The following is a 24,204-nucleotide window of genomic DNA, read 5'->3' as shown; positions in this document are numbered from 1 at the left end:
AACTTTGTCCTCTGGGGCAGTGCGCCTTCCGGTCATTACCTCGGCATAGTGGACACGGGCGAGGGGGGCAGCTTGTTTCTTGTTGGACAATCTTTTTTTAAGGTGTCCTTGCAAACCACAATGGTAACAAGCCCTACCGGGTGATTAGCCTGCTCCATTTTCTGTCCTCTCTGAATCACCAAGGTTTGTTTGTCTGAGAGCCATGACTAAGCCTGTAGCCTTTCTCTGATCTCGCTTTTCCCTTTCAGCCTGTTCCTCTTGGTCCCTATTATAGAACACTGAGGTTGCCAGGTTTAATAATGCCTCCAAATTTTGTTCAGGGCCCAGGGCTCACTTTTGGAGCTTTCTCCTGATATCTGTGGCTGATTGGGTAATAGACTTATCTTTTAGGATCAAATGACCCTCGAGTGAGTTGGGTGACAGGGGAGTATATTTTCTTAAGCCCTCCTGTAGCTACTCAAGGAAGGCAGAAGGATTTTCTTCCTTTCCCTGAGTTATGGTGGACATGATTGAATAATTCATGGGCTTTTTCCTAATTCTCCTTAGTCCTTCTAGAACACAGGTCAACAGATATTTGCAACTCCAGTCCCCATGATCTGAGTCGAGGTCCCAGTGGGGATCCATACTGGGGATGACTTGCTGACTGGTAGGGAATTTGTCCCTTTCTTCCGCTCTCATTCTATCATTTACTTGACTAAGATACCAGATATCTCCAAACTCTCGGGCTGCAACTAAAGCTGCATTCTTTTCACTAAAGGCCAGGGTTTGATCTAACAATAGTGTGACATCTCTCCAAGTGAGATCGGAGGTTTGCCCTAGACCCTGTAGGACATCTATGTACCTATCAGGATCATCTGAAAACTTTCCCAGGTCTGCCTTGATCTGCTTTAAATCAGAGAGGGAGAGGGGGACATGTAGGTTGGGCCAAATGCTCCTCCCCCTACAGCTTGAAGGGGACATAACCAATAGCCAAGGGGTTTTTGTTGTCCCTTGGAGATTTCTTTGCTTGTTTCCTTCTGGGTGGGGAAGATTAGAGGAGGCTTATCATTAACAGGAAAGGGAGCTATAGGGAGGCTAGGATATGGGGGTAAGCTAAGAGGTCCTCTTGTAGGATGCAAATTGCAAGTTTTACATAATTGTGGATTCTCCTTCAATGAAAAGAAAGCTTGGACATAAGGTATTTCACTCCATTTGCCTTCCCTCTTACAGAAAAGGTCAAACTGCAGGATAGTATTGTAATTTATACTTCCCTCAGGTGGCCATTTTTCCCCATCAGAGAGAGAATACTGGGGCCAGGCCATAATGCAGAAAAAAATGAGCTGCTTCTTTTTCAGGGTTTGTGGGTCAAATTGGTCCCAAGGACTTAGGATGCATTTCAAGGGTGAGCCTGTTGATGCCTGAGTGCTTCCTATCTGAAAGAAAAAACTGTTCCCAGTTTTGGTTTGTCCACCTCCCCCCACCCCACCCCCCAATAACCTAAATGGTCCCTGGATCCTGCTGATTGGAATAGTTGTGCTCACTGATGCAGCAGCAGAAACCCTGCTTGCCCAAGAACCCGCAACAGTCTCTGGACCCTGCTGATCAGAATAATTGCACTCACTGACGCAGCAGCAGAAACCCCAGTTTTCCTCTTACACCACAAAGAGGACCAAGGAAGGTTGGATTTAGTAGCCCTTACCAACACATTCTTGAAAACCTGCACCCTTGCCTGTCCTCCTTGACCACAAAGAGGACTGAGAAAAATCAGATTTAGTTTCCCTTACCAACACATTCTCAAAAATCTTAGAGTCCTAAGCATTCTCCTGTTAGTATTAGGACCTTACCCCTGTCCTATAAAGATGTTATGCCCCAAAAATGAAGTGAAGGGCCCTACCCTGAGGGAGGGAAGGGATTTTCAGTGTTGGAAGAGTGACACCTTCAGTCCTCACTTATATGAATAGGAAGGATATAATTTTTGAGGCTCTCCATATCCTAGCTTCAGGAATAGCTTTTGTTAGGCCTGCTTGTCTGAGGAAGGATCCTAAAAGGATAGTTGGTCTCCCTACCCAATGGGGCTTTGGGCAAAAATTATGTCTTTCTAATTGGTGAGCCCAGGTGCCTAAAGAAAGGAACAGAGGTCATGTGCACGGCCTCTGTAAGTACACAGTCGCTTCCGGTAGACCCTGAGACTACGGTTCTGCTTGCATTCTCAGGGGTCAGTGTCGGTCTTGGGTCTGGCCATGCCTGAACCTGCAAAGTCTGCACCAGCTCCCAAGAAGAGCTCCAAGAAAGCTGTCACCAAAGCCCAGAAGAAAGACGGCAAGAAGCGCAAGCGCAGCCACAAGGAGAGCTACTCCATCTACATGTACAAGGTGCTGAAGCAAGTCCACCCCGACACCGGCATCTCGTCCAAGGCCATGGGCATCATGAACTCCTTTGCCAACGACATCTTCTAGCGCATCATGGGAGAGGCGTCCCACGTGGCACACTACAACAAGAGCTCCACCATCACGTCCCACGAGATCCAGAGGGCCCTGTGCCTGCTGCTGCCCGGCAAGCTGGCCCAAGCACGCCTTGTCCCAGGGCACCAACGTGGTCACCAAGTACACCGGCTCCAAGTGAGTCCTGGCTGCTTGACTCCAAAGTCTCTTTTCAGAGCTACTTAACCCCCTCAGTGAAAGAATATTTCTTGTGTTGTCAGTCCCAGTTTATATTTTTGGCTTCCCATCTGCTTAACTTTTGGAGAGCACACAACTCCACCAAGCACAGATAACTATATTCTTTTCACATAGGCATTGTTGTAAGTAAGCTTACATAGATTGCTAGTGGTATCTTACTATGGTATAGATATGCTGGGGTTTGCCTTAGGGCTGTTCTTGAAACTGTCTTTGTCCTGCCTATGTACCCGTGAATATGTGCCAGGCAAATTGTTTCCTGGTTAGAAATGCAGTGTTAATTTTGATAAGCTTATGTAAGATCAAATTGTCTATATGAACAAAGGTTGGGTCTGCTCTTCAGTGGTAAAATGAAGGTAGAGATTAAATACATTGTGTGCTCTCAGATGTGTACTCAAAAGGGAATAAATAGTTCAACTTTTATTTAGAAAGAAAGAAAGAAAGAAAGAAAGAAAGAAAGAAAGAAAGAAAGAAAGAAAGAAAGAAAGAAAGAAAAGAAAGGAAGGAAGGAACAGAGTCCTGAAGTTTATACTAGAAATCATTCTTATAGGAGAAACTAGAAAAGCACCAGAGACAGGGAGTGGTTTTTAGAAGACGGACTAGCCTCGGAGAAGAGAAGCGAGAGGAAGTTTGTCTCACAGGCATTTGGACCCAGGAGGCAAGGGTCAGGATAGTTAGGATAGATGGGAGAGTCTTGATTGGGTGACATGACTTTGAGAGTTCCGCTCATGGCTACAGGGGCAACCAACTTTTTGTCGGGACCCCGGAGCTGAATGGCTTTCCTCTCTGTCGACCCTCGACTCAACCCCAAAATGCAAGAAAAGTGGAAGCTGGTTCCAGGCAAACCAACACTCCCAACTGTGAAGAGTCCTTTCCCAGAAACCTGACACCCTTGTCTTTAGTCCAGCAGCCATGCTAGTCACTTTTAACTGGCGACAGGTGCCCGGTATTTAGCCCCCGAATTCTAAGGAAAAATAGGACAGAATAGCAAGTGAAAGGGGTCCAATGATACTCAGCACTTGGTGATTGTCCTTTCGTGGTCACCAAGATGTGTCCCATCTGGGTCACCAAGACATGTCTGGAGTTGGTTCTTTCCAGTGGGTTCTTGGTCTCATTGACTTCAAGAATGAAGCTGTGGACCTTTGCAGTGAGTGTTACAGCTGTTTAAAGATGGTGTGTCCGGAGTTTGTTTCTTCAGATGTGTCCAGAGTTTCTTCCTTCCATTGGGTTCGTGGTCTCGCTGACTTCAAGAATGAAGCCACGGACCTTCACAGTGAGTGCTACAGCTCTTAAAGGTGGTGCAGACCCAAAGAATGAGAAGCAGCAAGCTTTACTGTGAAGAGCAAAAAAACAAAGCTTCCACAGCATGGAAGGGGACCTGAGCAGGTTGCTGCCACTGGCTGGGGTGGCCAGCTTTTATTCTCTTATTTGTCTCCACCCACATCCTGCAGATTGGTCCATTTTACAGAATGTTGATTGTTCCATTTTACAGAGTGCTGATTGGTGTGTTTACAATCCTTTAGCTAGACTCAGAGTGTTGATTGATGCATTTTTACAGAGTGCTGATTTGTGCATTTACAATCCTTTAGCTAGACACAGAGCACGGATTGTTGCGTTTTTACAGAGTACTGATTGGGGCATTTACAATCCTTTCGCTAGACAGAAAAGTTCTCCAAGTACCCACTTGACCCAGGAAGTCCAGCTAGCTTCAACTCTCAATACTACAGCAATGGAAACTCTCTGTCAAATAATTCAGTTAGAAGATGCTACTATTTATAGCTCTACTACAAATAATAGAGTTATAGCAATTCCTGCAAGGGTGATGTAGTAGATTATTTACATCTAAAATTTTACCTGCCAACATACAGAATTTCCCTTTGGGGTTCTATGAAGTTCCTTGGCTTTATTTTCCCAAACAAAGAAACCTCTGGGTTATGTGCACCCTACTCACTTTTATTACCTGGCAAAATTTGCAGAATAATTGCCCAGAAGTAGCATATTAATTCAGATTTTTACATTACCCATCCCTTTTTGTTTCTTTCAAGCTGCAGAAGATCACCACTTGATTCACAGGAATAAGCAGAGTTAGTCTAAAATGTAGGCCAAAATCTTAAAAACAATAAGACTAGGACTTAATGACAAATGTATATATAAGAAGCTTTGGAACATAATTTCTCTCTCCAGTCCTCCTTTTTGGTTAAAACAAATTATGATAGGATCATGTCATTTGTAGAATAAACTTTAGCCTTATACTTGGCCTGATCGTTTGCATAAAGTTCAGCAAGAATCTTTAATTCAACATAGGCCTTTTTAAATGGCTTTGATAGAATGCCATTCCACAAGGAATCTCAAATAAGACCTTTTAAAGCCAAGCTCAGCCATGGGTTTTTATCCTCAAATACCTGTGAATTGGGTGATCCTTTTCTCTTAAGGTCCCAAGATAAACTGGGAGCTCCTGGACCTGTTAGAAAGTGATATTCTTGGCCAGGCATGGTGGCTCAGGCCTGTAATCCCAGCACTTTGGGATGCTGAGGTGGGAGGATCATGAGTCAAGAGATCAAGACCATCCTGCCCAACATGGTGAAACCCCATCTCTACTAAATATACAAAAAAGTTAGCTGGGTATGATGGTGCGCACCTCTAATCCCAGTCACTTGGGAGGCTGAGGCAGGAGAATTGCTTGAACCCAGGAGGTGGAGGTTGCAGTGAGCCAAGATCGTGCCACTGCACTCCAGCTTGGCAGCAGAGAGAGACTCCATCTCAACAACAACAACAACAACAACAACAACAAACGATATTCTTTACTGACCACCAATTAGAAACCCCGTGCAGGGACTGTGTAGGAAAGATATGAGGCCAGTTCTCTCCATAGGGCTTTTATTGGCTCTGCAAGTTGAGATTGACTCCTTAAAGGGAAGCATACACTTCCAGTCAAAGCCTTGATGAAATAACCAGTTTTCACAATTGTGTCCTCTTGGAAAAAAAGAAAATGGATTCCTATTGCATTGCTGCAAACTACTATATTGCCATAAGTTAAGCATACTCACAGATAGTTTCAAAATTCTAGCGGAACCAGGCAGAGAGAAACAAACGTACTCCAAAATTTTTTCAGAGGAGTATATCTTACTCGGTTATTAAAGGCCATAAACAGTTCAAAATAAGTTTCCTCAACTCTGAAAAATGAAACAAGGATCAGCAATATTTCAAGCAAAAGTCAAAAAGGTTGCTTTAACTTTCTGAGTGCAGTCCATTTCATTAACTCTTGTTTTGCTTGACATACATAAACATTTCAGTTCTTCATGAGTCCCATACATTCTTTATTTCAATGTTACAATCTTCAAAGCTATTAAAAACCCACATTTGAGAATACCTGGTAAGGTCGTTAATATAGCTTGATTGTAACTCATCTTTTGAGAAAGAACAAAGGAAGACAACAATTGTCTGTGAATGACAAAATTTCCAGGGTAGTTACAGTTAAAAACATGACTGACAAAGGACTTTAGTTATCTCTGTGGCTTACGATAACTTTACCCTTAATTATGATTGATAGCATATATTCAGACCTTAGAATTTTAGAAACCCCATACAATTTTAGAAAATATATTAGTATTATTCACCAAAATATAACCTAAAGAAGACTGGACACCTTTTGAGCAATTCCATGTAACTAAACACATCAAATAATCCTGTTCACCTCTTCTCTAGATGTTTCAGAGGTCCTCTTAGCCATCTAGAAAGCCAGGAATCAGGAAAGACAATTTTGAAACTTGGAGTTTGATTTTGGGATGATGAAATAGAATTCCAAATTGCCATAAATTATTTTGCCAAAATGATGACTCAAAAGGCAAAAACCTTTCATTAGCCTTTACTATTACATGAAAATCCTCTTCAAAGCCAAATTTTAGCCGTGCATTAATTTCATTAATTTAGTAATATTAACTTCAAACTGTTTAAATGAAACCTTATAGACAATTCCATCTAATCTTTTCTTTTTTTTCTCTTTCTTTCTTTTTTTTTTTTTTTTTTTTTTTTTTTTTGAGATGGAGTCTCACTCTGCCGCCCAGGCTGGAGTACAGTGGCGTGATCTCGGCTCACTGCAAGCTCTGCCTCCCAGGTTCATGCCATTCTCCTGCTTCAGCCTCCTGAGTGGCTGGGATTACAGACCCCCGCCACCACGCCCAGCTAATTTTTTGTATTTCTTGTAGAGATGGAGTTTCACCGTGTTAGCCAGGATGATCTATATCTCCTTACCTCGTGATACACCAACGTTGGCCTCCCAAAGTGCTGGGATTACAGGCGTGAGCCACTGCACCCAGCCAAAGTGCTTATTTTTCTTTAAGCCAATCAATTAGAGCTCTTTTTATAGACATTACACACAACACATATATAGTGACACAAACAGAAGGTTCAGCATTTGTAAGATTTGTCATTTGCCAGTTTCTTAACTGGATTATTGGCTTCAGGTTGGAGCCCTTGGAGAAAAAGGGCCAGGAAGGCATGCATTTCTAGGGCATAATAAACAAGCACAGCTGAAGGCAAAGACAGATCCCCAAAATTAAGGTTGCCATTTTATACTGGATTTTGGATCCCCTAAAGGAGGGAGATACTATGGGAGAACACAGAGCAGTGCTTCTACCATGCATTTCATTGCAAGGCAACCCAAAGCCAATCAGCTTATTTTGTAATCAGCCCATCCTCCATGGGAGTCTCATCTCACAGTGGGGAGTGGAAATGTTTCCATATCTTTCAGGTGGCCAAGAGCATGCTTCTCTGATTTACAACTACTGTTAGCCATCCCTTAAAGTGTATTTCTTACCTTGTTATTACACAAAGCCCTCTCCTAATGTGGATTAATTTTATACCCCCAAAACTCCAAACGGACAGATAACACAATGCAAAACAAAACAGACCCTTTGATTTTGAGAGGGAACTATCCACTTTTAATTTCTGGGGTTTTATGAGGAAAACAGAGGGGTTTTTTTTCCCAAAACAGAATCTGTGGTGCCTCCTACATTACGAGTGGCAAGAAAAAAAATGGAGAAAAATAATTCTGTCAACTGAGAAGAAAAAAGCCTTTTTCCAGAAAAACAAGATCCAAGAAGAAAAACACATAAAGGCATTTTAAATATACCTATAACTTGAATATCCACTTTTAATTAAGCTGAGAAAACCCTTTTAAATCCCTTATTACTCGACTTTAGCCACACCAAGCAGTTAAGATCTTTGGCTTTTGAAATTTATAAAAAGTAACCTACAGATGAAACCAACAAGCCTTAATTAAGTTATGACTTAACCATGAGTATACAAGAGATTTTCAAAGGGGTGATAAGCAGTTTTTGAGACTGTCATTGCAAAATTGTGACTGAGATAGTGAATGAGATCTGATCCAACCAACTCTATTTTGTTTCTAGCCCCCAAGCTGTCCTTGCCCATCCCTGGGTATAGGCCAAACCAACTTTGGGAGGAGCCTGGTTTACAGTGTAGTCTAAAACAAAGATAATAACAGTCACTTCTTAAGATACACTTCCCTGTTGCCTGGGGACCAGACCAAGAAACTAGCCACAAGATTAGAAACCATGGCCTAGGAGTCACGCAGCTAGAGCCTACAAGATTTTGACCCTCTCTAAACTGCTCTCAAGAGGAGTGCTTAAGATATTTTGTAAACCCTGCCCTTGATGGATCAGCTGACACCACTCAGATTGATAAACTGGCTTATCTGATTTTATGGCCCTCACCCAGGAACTCACTTAGCATGAGAAAACAGCCACCACTGTAAAATGGCAGAGACTAAAAAAAGTATTCCTATATGGCTACAGGTCATGTTCACAAATACATGAAACAAGGTGGAGGCCTATAGCCATGTTCATTAATGACCATCTTGCTGGGCTGGCTTGAACAGCAGGCTTATGGGGTCCTTGGTCTGCATCCTAACCTAAAATACCCCTTCTTTTGACAAAACTGTGCAGAAAGACACACAAAGCACATGAGATTGGCTACAGCTTAAGACTAACCTCACAAATCCTTTTTCATTAATTAAAATTTTACAAAGAATATACAAGAATCCTTATTATCCTTTTTACCACTTTCCACAGGGAGAGAGAAGCCAAAAGCTTCATTAGTTTAAAAAAAAAAATAGAAAAAATCTTGTACCCTTTTGTTGGCATGTCAGGCTTCTGAGATTCCCTTCCTGCTAGCTCAATTCTAAGCCAAGTATTTTAAGGTTTGGGGAAATTAACTTTTCCTAGTTTGGAGCAACATTATAAAAGAAGAGATAGGAGCCATTTTAAACTGTCAAAGAAAGAAAAACATCATAGAAAGATCTGGGAGTTCCAGTTATGGTTATCAACAGGTACTCCCTCTCTTCCTATTGAGAATGGTGTTTCCCCTATTTGTTCACCTTCCCTATATTCTCTTTTCCCTTTTTGCCTATTATACGAGGCATATTGCTCATCTCCAAATTTCTCTGCTGCCTACAGCGCTGCCTGCTTCTTAGCTGTGGTTAGGGTTTGGCTTAAGAGCAGCATGACATCCCTGCATGAGAGGTCAAATACCTGAGTTAAATTTTGGAAGGCTTCTATACACCTAACAGAGTCATCAGAAGATCAGTCTAAGTTTCCCTTTACTTCCCTAAGATCCTGCAATGAAAATGGAACTTGAAGGGGCCCCAAGTAAGGGGGATCTTCAGATGAGTCCCCTGGAAGTTCTTTCTCTCATTTTGGGGAATTATCCTCTTTGGGTTTTCCCAATATGATTGCTAAAAGGGCTGAGTTGATTTTTAATGCCTGCACAAGGTCTAGTAAGAAGGCCATGCCTTTGTGTAAAATAAAATGAGCCACTTTTTCTTTCAACTCTCAGGGTCAAAGGAGTCCTTGTGCTTCAGAATGCACTCCAGAGGAGCACAGACTGAGGATGGTACTCATCTAGAAAGAGAAGCAAGAAAAAGGCATCCCTTTAATCTCCTTTCTTTTGGTGTGACCCAGAGTGGAGAGGAAGACAGTGGGAGCGTTCCCATGCTGTTTTCCTTCCACCGTTCCTGAGTCCTGGCACCTTGATGAACGTGCCACCCATAGTTGCAGGCATGACCCCCAGCCATGGAGCCAGAGGAACTAATCGACTGGGGCTAGTCACACTCACCTAAGTGGCTCAGTCCTCTGCCTGTGATTTCCCTTTCACTTCTAGACTTGTGTGACCTGCCTGGCTCCCAAAAAACTGGATCTCAAGAAAATCCATGTAATAGTTGGGCAAGGCCCCTTTAATAGAGGGGGTGTCCTAAATTGAACTCTGTATCCTGCTATTATGGCCCCTGCTGAAGCATTTGCCCTTAGATAATTGTTCTGGTTAACTTCTGAACTGAAAATCACTTTACTAATTACCACTCTAATTCGAGGCAGAATAGGTGCCTTAAAAGAATATAGCAACTGAATGACCGTTTTCCTGCCGATGGGACAGTGTCAATACTAAAATTTGGCTTTGGAGAATATTTTACCCCTAATTGTTGAAGGCAGAATTTTCCTGTTTACAGAAGCAGCATGAAGCCTGTTTTCTAGTAGAGAAGAACAAAAAGGAGAGAGAATTGGGAAGCTAGGGTGTTTCAGTGAAGGACCAACAATGTGCCTCATGAAGAGGATCCCTATTCCACTAGGTGGCGCTGTTGACCTTAAAACACCATGTGCTCTCCAGACCAAGGGCAGAGAGAGACCTGGAACTGCCTTGTGCTCTCCAGACCAAGGGTAGAGGGAAAGGTTCACCGTGGGGAGAAGGAAACTCTGTTCCTAGAAAATCACAGAGACCTACCCTTGAGCTATATTCCCATTCCCTGATCTTACCAACAAGATTACTTCCCTGAACTGTAAAACTTCCCACACATTGCATACACAAAAAGGATAAGAGATATGATGGTCATGGTCAGGAAAGGAGGAAATTATTATAGGAAAGTTGGAGATCCTGTTGCCAACACCCCATCAAGGCAGTTGGAGGCTGCCAGTCTAGAAACCTCTGGATAACACCAGAGGGTAGCCCCAGTCAGAAATCCTCAGTTGCCCCAGGACTTCTTCCAGCCCCACGTGATGGCTAAGCCCTCTGTGAAAGGTCTAAAACAGAGGCTGAGAGCCTCAGAATGAAAGGACAGAGTTGGAGTCTGCTACCTTACTCACCATTTTGATGAATGTTGTACCTTGGTATCCCAGCCAAGCCTCCATTATGAAGTGGCTACACTGGAGTATATACCCTGGGGTTCATTGTCACACACTGAGAAAGAATTCAGTACACAGACATGTGGGTAAGTTAAGGAATGGAAAGTTTAATAGACAGAAGAAAGGAGAGAGGAGAGCAGCTCCTTGTAAAAGAGAAACAGACATCTGAAAAAGGGGGAAGGTGGTGGACTGTGACAGATTGTATAGGTAGGCTGGAGAAGACAGTGTCTGGTTTATATAGGGCTCACACATTGGTTTGATTAGGTATGACATCTACACAGTGTGTGAGGAACGCTGGCCACCCACCCTAATCTTATGCAAATGGGCTTTCCAGTTGATTGGCACCACCTTCTCTGCTCCTTTACAGTACACATGGCTTACACAGAAGGGAAGATGGAGCTGCCATTTTGAAAATGTCTAGTCCTTAGTTCCTGCCAGCATTCACCCATGCAAGCTCCCAGCTTGCAGGCTGCTCTTTGTTGGAAAATGATTTGGGGCTGTTTTTCATTAAAAAGAAAAGTCTTACCAAGGACTCCTGTGCCCTTCCTATCTGCCTAAGTAATTCCTTCTTAACTCCTATATCAGTGTCACCCTAATACCAAAACAAGGAAAAGACATAACAAAAAGAAAACTACAGGCTAATATCACTGATTAATAGAGATGCAAAAATCATCAACAAAATGCTAGCTAACCAAATCCAATAGCATATCAAAAATATAATCCACCATGATCAAGTGGGTTTCATACCAGGAATGCCAGGATGGTTCAACACACCCAAGTCAATAAATGTGATACACCACATAAACAGAATTAAAAACAAAAATCACATGATCATCTCAATAGATGTAGAAAAAGCATTTGACAAAATCCAGCATTGCTTTATGATTAAAATCTTCAGCAAAATCAGCATAGAAGGAACATACCTTAAGGCAATAAAAGCCATCTATGCCAAATTCATAGCCAACATTATTATGAATGGAGAAAAAAGCATTCCCCCTGAGAACTGGAAGAAGATAAGGATGCCCACTTTCACCACTTCTATTCAACACAGTACTGGAAGTCCTAGCCAGAGCAATCAGACAAGAGAAAGAAACAAAGGGCATCCAAATTCGTAAAGAGAAATTCAAACAGTCACTGTTCACAAATGATATGATCATATACCTAGAAAACCCTAAAGACTCATCCAAGAAACTCCTACATCTGATAAATGAAATCAGTAAAATTTCAGGATACAAAATCAATGTACACAAATCAGTAGCCCTGCTATACACCAACAACGACCACGCAGAGAATCAAATAAAAAACTCAACCCCTTTTACAATAGCTGCAAAAACAAAAACAAAAACAAAAACAAAAAAAGAAACTTAAAAATATACCTAACCAAGGAGATGAAAGACCTCTACAAGAAAAACTAGAAAACACTGCTGAAAGAAATCATAGATGACACAAACAAATGTACACACATCCCATGCTCATGATGGGTAGAATCAATATTGTGAAAATGACCATACTGCTGAAAGCAATATACAAATTCTATGTAACTGCTATCAAAACACCATCATTATTCTTCACAGAACTAGAGAAAACAATCCTAAAATTCATACAGAACTAAAATAGATCCCACACAGCCAAAGCAAGACTAAGCAAAAAGAACAAATCTGGAGGCATCACATTACCTGACTTCAAACTATACAAGGCTATACTCACCAAAACAGCATGGTACTGGTATAAAAATAGGCACACAGACCAATGGAACAGAATAGAAAACCCAGAAATAAACCCAGGTACTTACAGCCAATGGATTTTTGACAAAGCAAACAAAAACATAAAGTGGGGAAAGGATACCTTATTCAACAAATGGTGTTGGGATAATTGGCTAGCCACATGTAGAAGAATAAAACTGGATCCTCATCTCTCACCTTACACAAAAATCAACTCAAGATTGATCAAGGATTTAAACCTAAGACCTGAAACTTTCAGCAAGATAACACTGGAAAAACTCTTCTGGACATTGGCTTAGGGAAATACTTTATGACTAAGAACCCAAAAGTAAATGCAACAAAAACAAAAATAAATAAACGAGACCTAATCAAACTAAAAAGCTTCTGTACAGCAAAAGAAATAATCAGCAGAGTAAACTGACAACCCACAGGATGGGAGAAAATTTTTGCAAACTATGTATCTGACAAAGGACTAATATCCAGAATCTACAAGGAACTCAAATAAATCAGCAAAGGAAAACAAATAATCCCATCAAAAAGTGGACCAAGGACATGAATAGACAATTATCAAAATAATATACAAATGGCCAATAAACATATGAAAAAGTGTTCAATGTCACTAATTATCAACGAAATGCAAATCAAAACCACAATGCAATATCACCTTACTCCAACAAGAATAGCCATAATTTAAAAAGAAAAGAAAAAAATAGATGTTGGCAGGGATGTGGTGAAAAGGGAACACTTTTACACTGTGGGTGGAAACGTAAACTAATATGATCACTATGGAAAACCGTATGAAGATTCCTTAAAGAACTAAAAGTAATAGAACTACCATTTGATCCAACAATCCCACTACTGGGTATCTACCCACAGGAAGAGAAGTCATTATACAAAACAGATACATACACAAGCATGTTTATAGCAGCACAATTCGCAATTGCAAAAATATGGAACCAGCGCAAATGCCTGTCAACCAACGAGTGGATAAATAAATTGTGATTTTATACACACACACACACATACACACACACACCATGGAATACTACTCAGCCATAAAAAGAAATGAAATAATGGCATTCACAGTGACCTGGATGAGATTGGAGACTATTATTCTAAGTGAAGTAACTCAGGAATGGAAAACCAAATGGTGTATGCTGTCACTTATAAGTTGGAGCTAAGCTATGAGGATGCATAAGAATCATACAATGGACTTTGGGAACTTAGGGGAAAGTGTGGGAGGGGGATAAGAGATAAAAAACTACACATCAGGTACAGTGCACACTTCTTGGGTGATGGGTACTCCAAAATCTCAGAAATCACCACTAAAGAACTTATCCATGTAACCAAACACCACCTGTTCCCCAAAAACTATTGAAATAAAATATAATTTTAAAAGAACGTATGTTGTAGAAATGTGAGGAATATAGAACATATCAAAAATGACCAAGACAAAGTAAAACAACAACAAAAAAGAGTCTGGTACCTCCCTCCCCTCCCTCATGCCTCCTCTCCCCCCACATCATCTGCACATGCCAGCTCCCCTTCCCTTTCCACCATGAATGGAAGCTTCCTGAGGCCCTTACAGAAGTAGATGATGGTGCCATGCTTCCTATGCAGCCTGCAGAACCATGAGCAAATAAACCCCTTTTAGGAAAATTATCCTTTAAAACTGAAGGAGAAATAAAGCTTTCTCCAACAAGAATTGAAGGAATTTGTCACCAGTAGAAATACCATTCAAGAAATGTTAAAAGAAATTCTTCAGAAAGAAGGAAAGTGCTGTATATCAGATACCTGCATCTATGTAAAGAAAGAGAAAGTATCATGAAAGGAACAAATAAACGTTTTTTTTTTTAAAAAGTTGTTATGAACATTTGTATAAAAGTCTTTGTATGAACATATGCTTTTATTTTTCTTGGGTAAATATCTAGGAGTGGAATGGCTAGGTGTATCTTTAACTTTTTAAAAAACTGCCAAACTTGGTCGGGCGCGGTGGCTCAAGCCTGTAATCCCAGCACTTTGGGAGGCCTAGGCGGGCGGATCACGAGGTCAGGAGATCGAGACCATCCTGGCTAACACGGTGGAAACCCGTCTCTACTAAAAATACAAAAAACTAGCCGGGCGCGGTGGCGGCGCCTGTAGTCCCAGCTACTCGCGAGGCTGAGGCAGGAGAATGGCGTGAACCCGGGAGGCGGAGCTTGCAGTGAGCTGAGATCAGGCCACTGCACTCCAGCCTGGGCGACAGAGCGAGACTCCGTCTCAAAAAAAAAAAAAGAAAAAGAAAAAGAAAAAAGAAAAACTAGCCAGGCAAGGTGGTGGGCGCCTGTAGTCCCAGTTACTCGGGAAGCTGAGGCAGGAGAATGGCGTGAATCTGGGAGGCGGAGCTTGCAGTGAACAGAGATCGCGCCAATGCACTCCAGTCTGGGCGACAGAGCGAGACTCCATCTCAAAAAAAAAAAAAAAAATGCCAAACTTTCTTCAAAATGGTTATGCCATTTTACATCCAACCAGCAGTGTATGAGGGTTCCAGTTGCTCCACCTCATCACCATCCCTTAGGTAGGTCATTTTCACTTTAGCCATTCAAGTAGGTATGTAGTGGCATCTCACTGTAGTTTTAATTTATATTTCCCTAAAGACTAATGATGTTAAGCATCTTTTCATGTCCTTGTTATCCATATGCCTTCTCCAGAGACGTGTCTGTTCATGTTTTGCCTATTTTTATTGGGTTGTTTGTTTTCTTAAGATTCTGTCCCAGTCTGTCCCTTATCATTTCATTCTCCTAATAGTGTCTTTTAGAAAGCAACATTCTTAATTTCAATGAAGTCAAATTTAATAATTTTGTTTTATTTCATGAACCATGCTTTTAGTGTTGTGTATTTCTGTATATCCTCACCTGATCCAAAGTCAGATAGGAACAGCAAATTGTTTCAGGACCATTTGTTGGGAGAAAAAAAGTATGCTGTGTCCACTAAATTACCTCTGTGCCTTTTTCAAAAATCAGTTGACCATCTATATGTATGGCTCTTTCTAGATTCTTTGTTGTGTTTCATCAACCAGTATGTCTATCTTGACACATGTACCACTCTGTTTTGATTACTGTAGCTTTATAAGTTTTGAGGTCAGATGGTATAAGTCCTCCAATGTTCTTTTTAAAAGACACGTTAGCTCTTCTAAGTGCTTTGCATTTCCTTATGAATTTTAGAATCAGTATATCAATTTATTTTTTTAAAATGGAGATGGGGGTCTCACTATGTTGCCTAGGCTGGTCTTGAACTCCTGGGCTCAAACAATCCTCCTGCCTTGGCCTCCCAAAGTGCTAAGATGACAGGTGTGAGCCACCATGTCTGGTTAGTGTGTCAATTTCTACCAAAAAAAAAAAAAAAGGTTTGCAAGAATTTTGATAGGGGTTGCATTTGAATCTACAGGTCAATTTTGGGAGAAGTGACATCTTAACAATTTCGAGTCTTCTAATTCATGTTTCTCTTATTTATGTACTTCTTAATTTTTCTCAGCAATACTTTGTAGTTTTCAGCACTATTCTTATACAACTTTTCTCATGCTAATATCTAAATATTTTCTATTTTATGCTATTTTAAGTGGCATTTTAATAATCATTTTTGTGAATTTTTATACAACTGCATTTCTGTATGTTGATCTTGTATCCTGCAGTTATTAAACTCCCTCTTTAACATTTTTTGTCAATTTCATAAGCTTTTCTATGTGGATGACCATGTTGTCTGTGAATAAAGAGTTTTTCTTCCTTCCCTATCCAATGATGGCCTTTTTTTTTTTCTTGTCTGACTGTACTGGTTCCAGTTCAATGTTGAATAGAAATGGTAAAATGAAAATCCTTACCTTATTCTTTATTTTAGGGGACAAGTATTCACTTTCAGAATTAAGTGTGGTGCTAGCTGCTAGTTTTTTGCAGACCTTAATCTAGTTAAGGAAGTTTCCTTCTATTCCCAGTTTGCTAAGAGTTTTTTTCCCTGCATCTACTGAGATTAAAATACACATGGGTTTTTTTCCCACTTGTTGATATGTGAATTGATATTAATTTTCGAACGTTAACACAAACTTGCATTTCAAGGAAAAACTGCACTTTTTAATGTCATTTTAATATATTACTGGATTCAATTTGCTAACATGTTCTTAAGGATTTTTGCATCTATGTTCATGAGAAATATTGGTATAATACTTTCTTTTCTTGTAATATTTTTCTCTAGTTTTAGTATCAGAGCCATTCTGAATAATACAAAGTAGCACATAGAGTAGTATATATAATGAGTTAGAAATTTTCTGAAGAATTTTTGTGAAATTAATATGGTTTCTTTTTTCTTTTTCTTTCTTTTTTTTTTTTTTTTTTTGTGACAGTCTCACTCTGTCGCCCAGGCTGCAGTGCAGTGGCATGATCTCGGCTCACTGCAACCTCTGCCTCCTGGGTTCAAGTGATTCTCCTACCTCAGCCTCCTGAGTAGCTGGGATTACAGGCGTGCACCACCACGCCTGGCTAATTTTTGTATTTTTAGTGGAAACAGGGTTTCACCATGTTGGCCAGGCTGGTCTCAAACTCCTGACCTCAGGTAATTCGCCTGCCTCGGCCTCCCAAAGTGCTGGGATTACAGGTGTGAGCCCCAGCGCCCAGCAGGTTTCTTTAAATATTTTGAAAGATTCACCATTGTAGCCATCTGGACCTAAAGTTTTCTTTGTAGAAACTATTCATGTTATATTTTACATAAAAATTAGCTATTTTTCACTAACTTTTCAAATTGTTTGGCATAATGATTTTCAGAGAATTTGTGTCTGATTTTTGCACTTGTACTGTATTTATAGTAATAGCCTTTAATTCATTCCTAATATTATTCACTTAATTTTTCTCTCTTCCTTTTCCTGATCAATCAAGGCAAAAGTTTGTCAACGTTTTAGTCTTCTAAATTATCAGATTATGATTTTGTCGATCATCTATTTTTATTGCTTCATAATGCATTAGTCTATAATTTTGTCCCTATTTCTTTTTCTCTGATTTGAGTTTACAGTGCTGCTGTCTTGTAGCTCCTTCAGCTAAAGACTTAGCTAATTTATCTTTATCTTGGTTTTGTCTAATAAATGTGCTCAGGGATGTAAATTTTCTTTAAGTACTCCTTTAGTTTTAAAATGTAGTGCTTTTGTTGTTGCTGATTTCTAAATATTTTTATAATTTCTATTGTTTTTTCTCTTGAACACATGAATTATTTAGATTTATCACAATTTTCTAAACCTAAAAAGGGTGGCTATATTTTAATTATTAATTTCTAAGTTGACTGCATTCCTATCTAACAACATCACTGTCAAAATGGTTATACAACCTAAATTCTCTCCTTGATCAAATGCAATATCTTCCACCCTCTTCTCAGGAGCACTATTTTCATCTTTAAATGCAAGCTGTATTTCATATCTCTTTTTATCTAGAAGCAATTCAATTCGTACTATCATGTCAAGTAAGATAGATGAGCATCATTAAAGCCATTGTGGGTGCTAATATAATAATATTCTAACACTAAATTCTTTCATATTTTGGTCTAGTTTTAGTACTGGAGTAGTTCTGAGTAGTACAGAGTAGTACCTGTAGTGAGCTAGGAGGTATTCCTCCCCTTTAATTTGCTGGAAGTTTGTTTTTTTAATCTACTCTATGTTCACTTACTAAACAGCAGTGAAGAAAATGTCTCCCTTTTGAGTATTGTCGATATTCTTCTCAAAAGCTATTATCCCACTTCCTTACCCTTGCTAGCAGTGCCCACCTCCAAGATAGGGGCTGGATATGCTGGATGTCTACTTTCCCAACCTTACAGTAGGGCATGGTCCATAGGTCCTGGGGGAACTCGGCTGTGAGAATCTTGGAGTGATTTCCCTGCTAATAAATAATCTAGTGAGGCATGGGAAGAGATACCACCTCCTTGACCAAACCTTGTTGTAACTACATGTGACACCCAAACTGCAGCATTCGTACTGTCTCGATTAGAGACAGACTTAAGGACCAGACCAGCGAGGCCAGAGCAGAAGGGGACCTTTATGGCGATGTGCACCACAGGATCCCCTGCAACAGCCTACTTCCAGGCTTCCTGTGTAAGAAAGGCATCTTGTGACTACTCCTCCCCTCCTATGTTTATTAAAGATTACAGTAAACACCTAGGCCAATGCTGGCAAACTATGGTTATAAAACCATGTCTAGAGAACTGTGACAAAATCGCGATCTCAAACCTCAGGATGGGATGCATCTTAAGCTTCAAGGAGAGGGGGAGTCAACCCAGTCTGCAGGGATGCCTTAATTTCAGTAGTTCAACTTTGTTAGTGCTATTCCTTTAGTCCAACACAGACATCGATAGGATGAGCACCATTAAGTTTTATCCTTGTCAGGATGGAGCAGTAAATGCAAAAACTGCCTCCTCTGATTCTAAGGGGAGGGCATCCTATCAAGGAGAGGGGGCCGAGGAGTGCAGGACCCCAGTGGTGACCACCGTGAGGTGGCACGAGAGGCATCAGATGGACCTCGCAGGAACAGGAGTCTGCCAGATTCCTACTTTTCCAAAACCAGTAAAGGAAATTGACTCCAAAAGAGAACATGACTGATAAAAAATAGTCCTTCGAGTAAGTAAAGTAGCAATGAAGGCTTTCTCCACTCCAAACATACTCAGTTGTTTCAACCATTCCCAATACACATCAATTTCTAGACCCTTCACTCCTGGTACCTCTCCCTGAGTGCAGAGTGAGGTGCTTCTCCTGCCTAACTCCTGAATGGACACAGCATAGCCCCTGCTAACACACTGTCCTGTTGCTCAATGTTTACTTGTCTCTCTTGCCCTCTAGTTCTTTCTCATTTGTAGATCACTGATATCTTCGAGAATGGAGCGAAAATTAGGGAGACCTCTACAGAGAAAAAAAAAAAAAAACTTTCACATACAGCTAAAGGAGATAAGCAAACTTCCTGATGTCTACCTGTGGACTCTAAATTAAAAACCATACTCTGAACTGTAGCTTTCTTTTAGGGATTTTTTTTCTTCTTATTCCACCACCTATGACTACAGGCAGGGCAGTTGCATGGTTAGGCAAAATGGATGAATTCATTAATTAATGAGTTAAATAATGAATTGTGGTGTGGCCAGACCAGTGCATCATAGGTTGAAAATGCAGTCTAAGCCTTGTTTTGACAGTATTATCACACTGTCTCATCCCAAGGCTTATTTTTATTGTGATAAAAATATATATAATAAAATGTACCATTTTAATCATTTTAAGTATACAATTCAATGGTGTTGAATACATTTACAATGTTATGCAACACCACAACCTGTAGAATTTGTTCAACATCCCAAACTGACTCTCTGTGCCCATTAAGCAATAAATCCCTATCCATCACCTCCCACCAGCCCTTGGCAACCACCATTTTACTTTCTGTCTCTTATGACGTTCACTGCTCTAAGTACACCACATAAGAGTAGCCATACAGTATTTGTTCTGTGTCTGGCTTATTTCACTTAGCATAATTTCCTCAAGGTTCATCCATATAATGGCATGTATCTGAATCTCATACTGAATAGTATTTACTATGGGTACACTCCACATTTTGTTTATCCATTCATCTGTTGATATCCACATACTGATTGTTTGCACCTTTCAGATATATTGTGTGAATAATGCTATGAACATGGATGCACAAATATCTCTTTAAGTCCCTACTTTCAGTTCTTTTGGGTATATATATCCAGAGGTGGAACTGCTGGACCATATAGTAATTCTAGATTTAATTCTTTTTAAGACTCACCATACGCTGTTTTCCACAGAGGTGGCACATCCCTGCCAACAATGCAGAAAGGTGCCAATTTCTCCGTATCCTTACCAGTGATTTTCTGGGTTGTCTTTTTCATAGCAATCCTAATGGGTATGAAGTGGTGTCTCATGCTTTCAATTAGCATATTTTAATTAGTGTATGTTGAGCACCTTTTCATGTACTTATTGGCCATTCGTATATCTTCTTGGGGAAAATATCTATTCAGGTCCTTTGCTCATTTCTGAATTAGGTTGTTTGTTTTTTCTGTTGTTGAGTTTTAGGGTTTCCTTATGCATACCAAATATTAATCCCTTACCAGATCAATGATATGCAAATGTTTCTCACATTCTGTATGATGCCTTTTCACTTTGTTGACAGTGTCCTTTGATACACAAAGTTCTTGATTTTGATAAAGTCCAATTTATTTATTTTTTCTTTTGTCAGTAGTAAAACACTAGTGTCATATCCAAGAAATCATTCCCAAATCCTGTGCCATGAAGTTTTTTCTCTATGTTTTCACCTAGGAATTTTATAAGTTTAGATTTTACATTTAGGTATTTGATCCATTTTTGTAATATAGTATAGAGTAAGAATCAAAATTCATTCATTTGTATGTGGATATTCAGTTTCCGAATATCATTTGTTGAAAAGACTATCCTGTCTCCATTGAATGGTCACTCTTGTCAAAAATCAATTGACCATGTATGCAAAGGTTTATTTCTGGGCACTCTATTCTATTCCATTGGCCTATATGTCTGTCTTTATGCTAGAATCACACTGGTTTTGTTTTTGTTTTTGTTTTTGTTTTTGTCTTTTGTTTTGGAGACAAAGTGTCATTCTGTCACCCAAGCTGGAATACAGTGGCTTGATCTTGACTCACTGGATTCACCGTGACCTCCGACTCCTGGGTTCAAGCACTCTTCCCACCTCAGCATCTCAAGTAGCTGGGATTACAGGCATGTGCCATCATGCCCAGCTAATTTTTGTATTTTTGGTAGAGATAGGGTTTTACCATGCTGGCCAGGTTAATCTCAAACTCCTGGCCTCAAGCAATCCACCCAACTTGGCCTCCCAAAGTGCTGGGATTATAGGTGTGAGCCACTGCACCTGGCCAGAACAACTGTTTTGATTACTGAAACTTTACAGTAAGTTTTGAAATCAGGAAGTCAGTGTCCTCCAACTTTGTTCTTTTTCAGTACCGTTTCCAATATTTGGGACCCTTAATATTACTTAAGAATTTTAGGATGAATTTTTGTATTTTGGCAAAAAAATCATTGGAACTTTGATAGGAATTGCATTGATTCTGTGGATTGCTTTGAGTAGAACTGATAACTTAACAATATTAAGTCTTCCTATCAATGAACCTGGGATGTCTTTCCATTTTTTTATACTTTCTTTAATTTCATTCAGCAATGCTTCGTAGTTTTCCATGTACAATTATTTAGCCTCCTGTTTTCTAAATTCCCACTTCAGATTTTTCATTGTCACTATAGAGAAATGCAACTGCTTTTTGCATGTTGACTTTGTATCCAGCTGCTGAATTCATTTATTAGTTCTAACAGTTTGCTTTGGTTTATCTTTGTTTGTTCTTGTGGGGATGGGGGGGAGTTGGTGTAGAATTGTTAGAATTTTCTAAATATAGGATTGTGTCATCTGCAAACAGAAATAATTTTACTTATTCCTTTCTAATTTGTATGCCTCTTATTTCTTTTTCTTGCCTAATTGCTTCAGCTAGAATTTCCAATATTATGTTGAACACAAGTAACAAAAGCAGGCATCCTTGTCTTATTTCTGATCTTAGGGGAATTGCTTTTAGTCTGAGTATAGTATAGCTATTGAGTATAGCCACAGCTGTGGATTTCTCATATAAAAGCTTTATTATATTGAGGTAGTTTCTATTCCTAGTTTGCTGGGGGTTCTTATCATGAAAAGGTATTGGATTTTCTCAAATACTTTTTCTGCATCAATTGAGATGATCATGGATTTTCCCTTTATTGTTTTAATGTGGTATATTGCATTGATTTTTATATGTAGAACCATCCTCGTATTCCAAGAATCAATCTAACTTGGTCATGATGTATAATCCTTTAAATATGTTGCTGAATCCAGTTTCCTAATTTTTTTTTTGAGGATTTTTGTATTGGTATTCACAAAGGATATTGGTCTATGGTTTTCTTGTACTGTCTTTGTCTGACTTTGGTGTCAGTATAGTGCTGGCCTCATAGAATGAGTCATTAAGTGTTCCCTTCTCTTCATTTTTTTGGAAGCATTTGATAAATATTGGTGCTAGTTCTTTAAGTGGTAGAACTCATCAATTAAGATATCTGTATTCATCCATTTGTGCTGCTATAGCAAAATATCTGAAACTGGGTCATTTATACAGAAGATAAATTTATTTCTCACAGTTCTGGAGACTAGGAAGTTCAAAATCAAGGTGCCGTAAGTCTGGTGTCTGGTGAGGGTCCGGTCTCTGTTTCCAAGATGGTGCTTTGAATGCTGCATCCTCAAGAAGGGAGGAAACGTGTGTGTCTTTATATGACAGAAGGCAAAAGGGCCAAAAGAGATTAACTCTCTCCATCAAGGCCCTTTATAATAGCATTAATCTATTCATGAGGGCAGAGCCATCATGACTGAAACACATCACAAGAGACCCCACCTCCCAACACTGTTGCACTGGGAATTAAGTTTCCAATACATGAATTTGGGGGGGATACATTTACACCATAACAACATCTGATCCTGGACTTTTATTTGTTGGAAGATTTTTGATTACTGATTACTGACTCAATCTTCTTGCTAGTTATAGGTCTACTCAAATGTTCTGTTTATTAGTGATTCAGTCTTAGTAAGTTTTGTGTATCTAGAAACTTGTCTATTTCACTTAGGTTACCGAATTTGTTGGCATACAATTGTTTATAGTACTCCCTAATAATCCTTTTTATTTCTGTAAATCAGTTGTAATGTCCTCTCTTTCATTTCTAGTTTTGGTTATTTAAGTGTTCTTTTTTTCTTAGTCAGTATAGCTGAAGGTTTATCAATTTTCTTGATCTTTTTGAGAACTTACTTTTTGTTTCATTAATTTTCTTTATTGTTTTTCTATTATTTGCTTTATTTATCTCTGTTCTAATCTTTCTTATTTCCCTAGTTATGCTAGTTTTAGACTTAGTTTGTTCTTCTTTTTCTAGTTCCTTAAGGTATAAATGTAAGTTATTAATTTGATCATTTTTTAAAATTCTTTTTTCTTTGTCTTTGACGGATTGGGTTGATTTGAAAGCCTTGTCTTTGAGATCTGTAGTTCTTTCTTCTGCTTGTTTGATTCTATTGCTGAAACTTTCCAGTGTATTTTGCATTTCTCTAAGTGTGTCCTCGATTTCCAGATGTTATGATTGTTTTTATTTATGCTATTTCACTGAAGATTTTTCCTTTCATATACTGTATCATGTCTTTTATTTCTTTAAGTTGGAGATCACCTTTCTCTGGTGCCTCCTGGATTAGCTTAATAATCAACCTTCTGAATTCATTTTCTGACAATTCAGATATTTCGTCTTCGTTTGGATCGATTGCTGGTGAGCTGATGTGACCTCTTGAGGGTACTAAAGAACCTTTTTTTGTCATATTACCAGAATTGTTTTTCTGTTCCTTCTCATTTGGATAGACTATGTCAGAGGTAAGATCTGGGACACAAGGACTGCTGTTCAGATTCTCTTGTCCCACAGAGTGCTTCCTTAATGTGTTCTCCCCCTTTTTCTAGGGATAGGGCTTCCTGAGAGTCAGACTGCAGTGATTGTTTTTGCTCTTCTGGGTCTAGCCAGCCAGCAGAACTACTGGACTCCAG

At 39.6% G+C, this 24,204-nt stretch overlaps 1 pseudogene; it reads left to right on the top strand.

The window, feature by feature from the left end:
* The first annotated feature begins 2,219 nt into the window (after positions 1-2,219).
* Positions 2,220-2,752, top strand: LOC102122219 (putative histone H2B type 2-C; annotated as a pseudogene).
* Positions 2,753-24,204: the final 21,452 nt, after the last annotated feature.

The sequence above is a fragment of the Macaca fascicularis genome, chromosome 8, assembly GCF_037993035.2.
Source record: "Macaca fascicularis isolate 582-1 chromosome 8, T2T-MFA8v1.1".
Taxonomy (NCBI): domain Eukaryota; kingdom Metazoa; phylum Chordata; class Mammalia; order Primates; family Cercopithecidae; genus Macaca; species Macaca fascicularis.
This window is presented reverse-complemented; position numbering and strand designations above follow the sequence as displayed.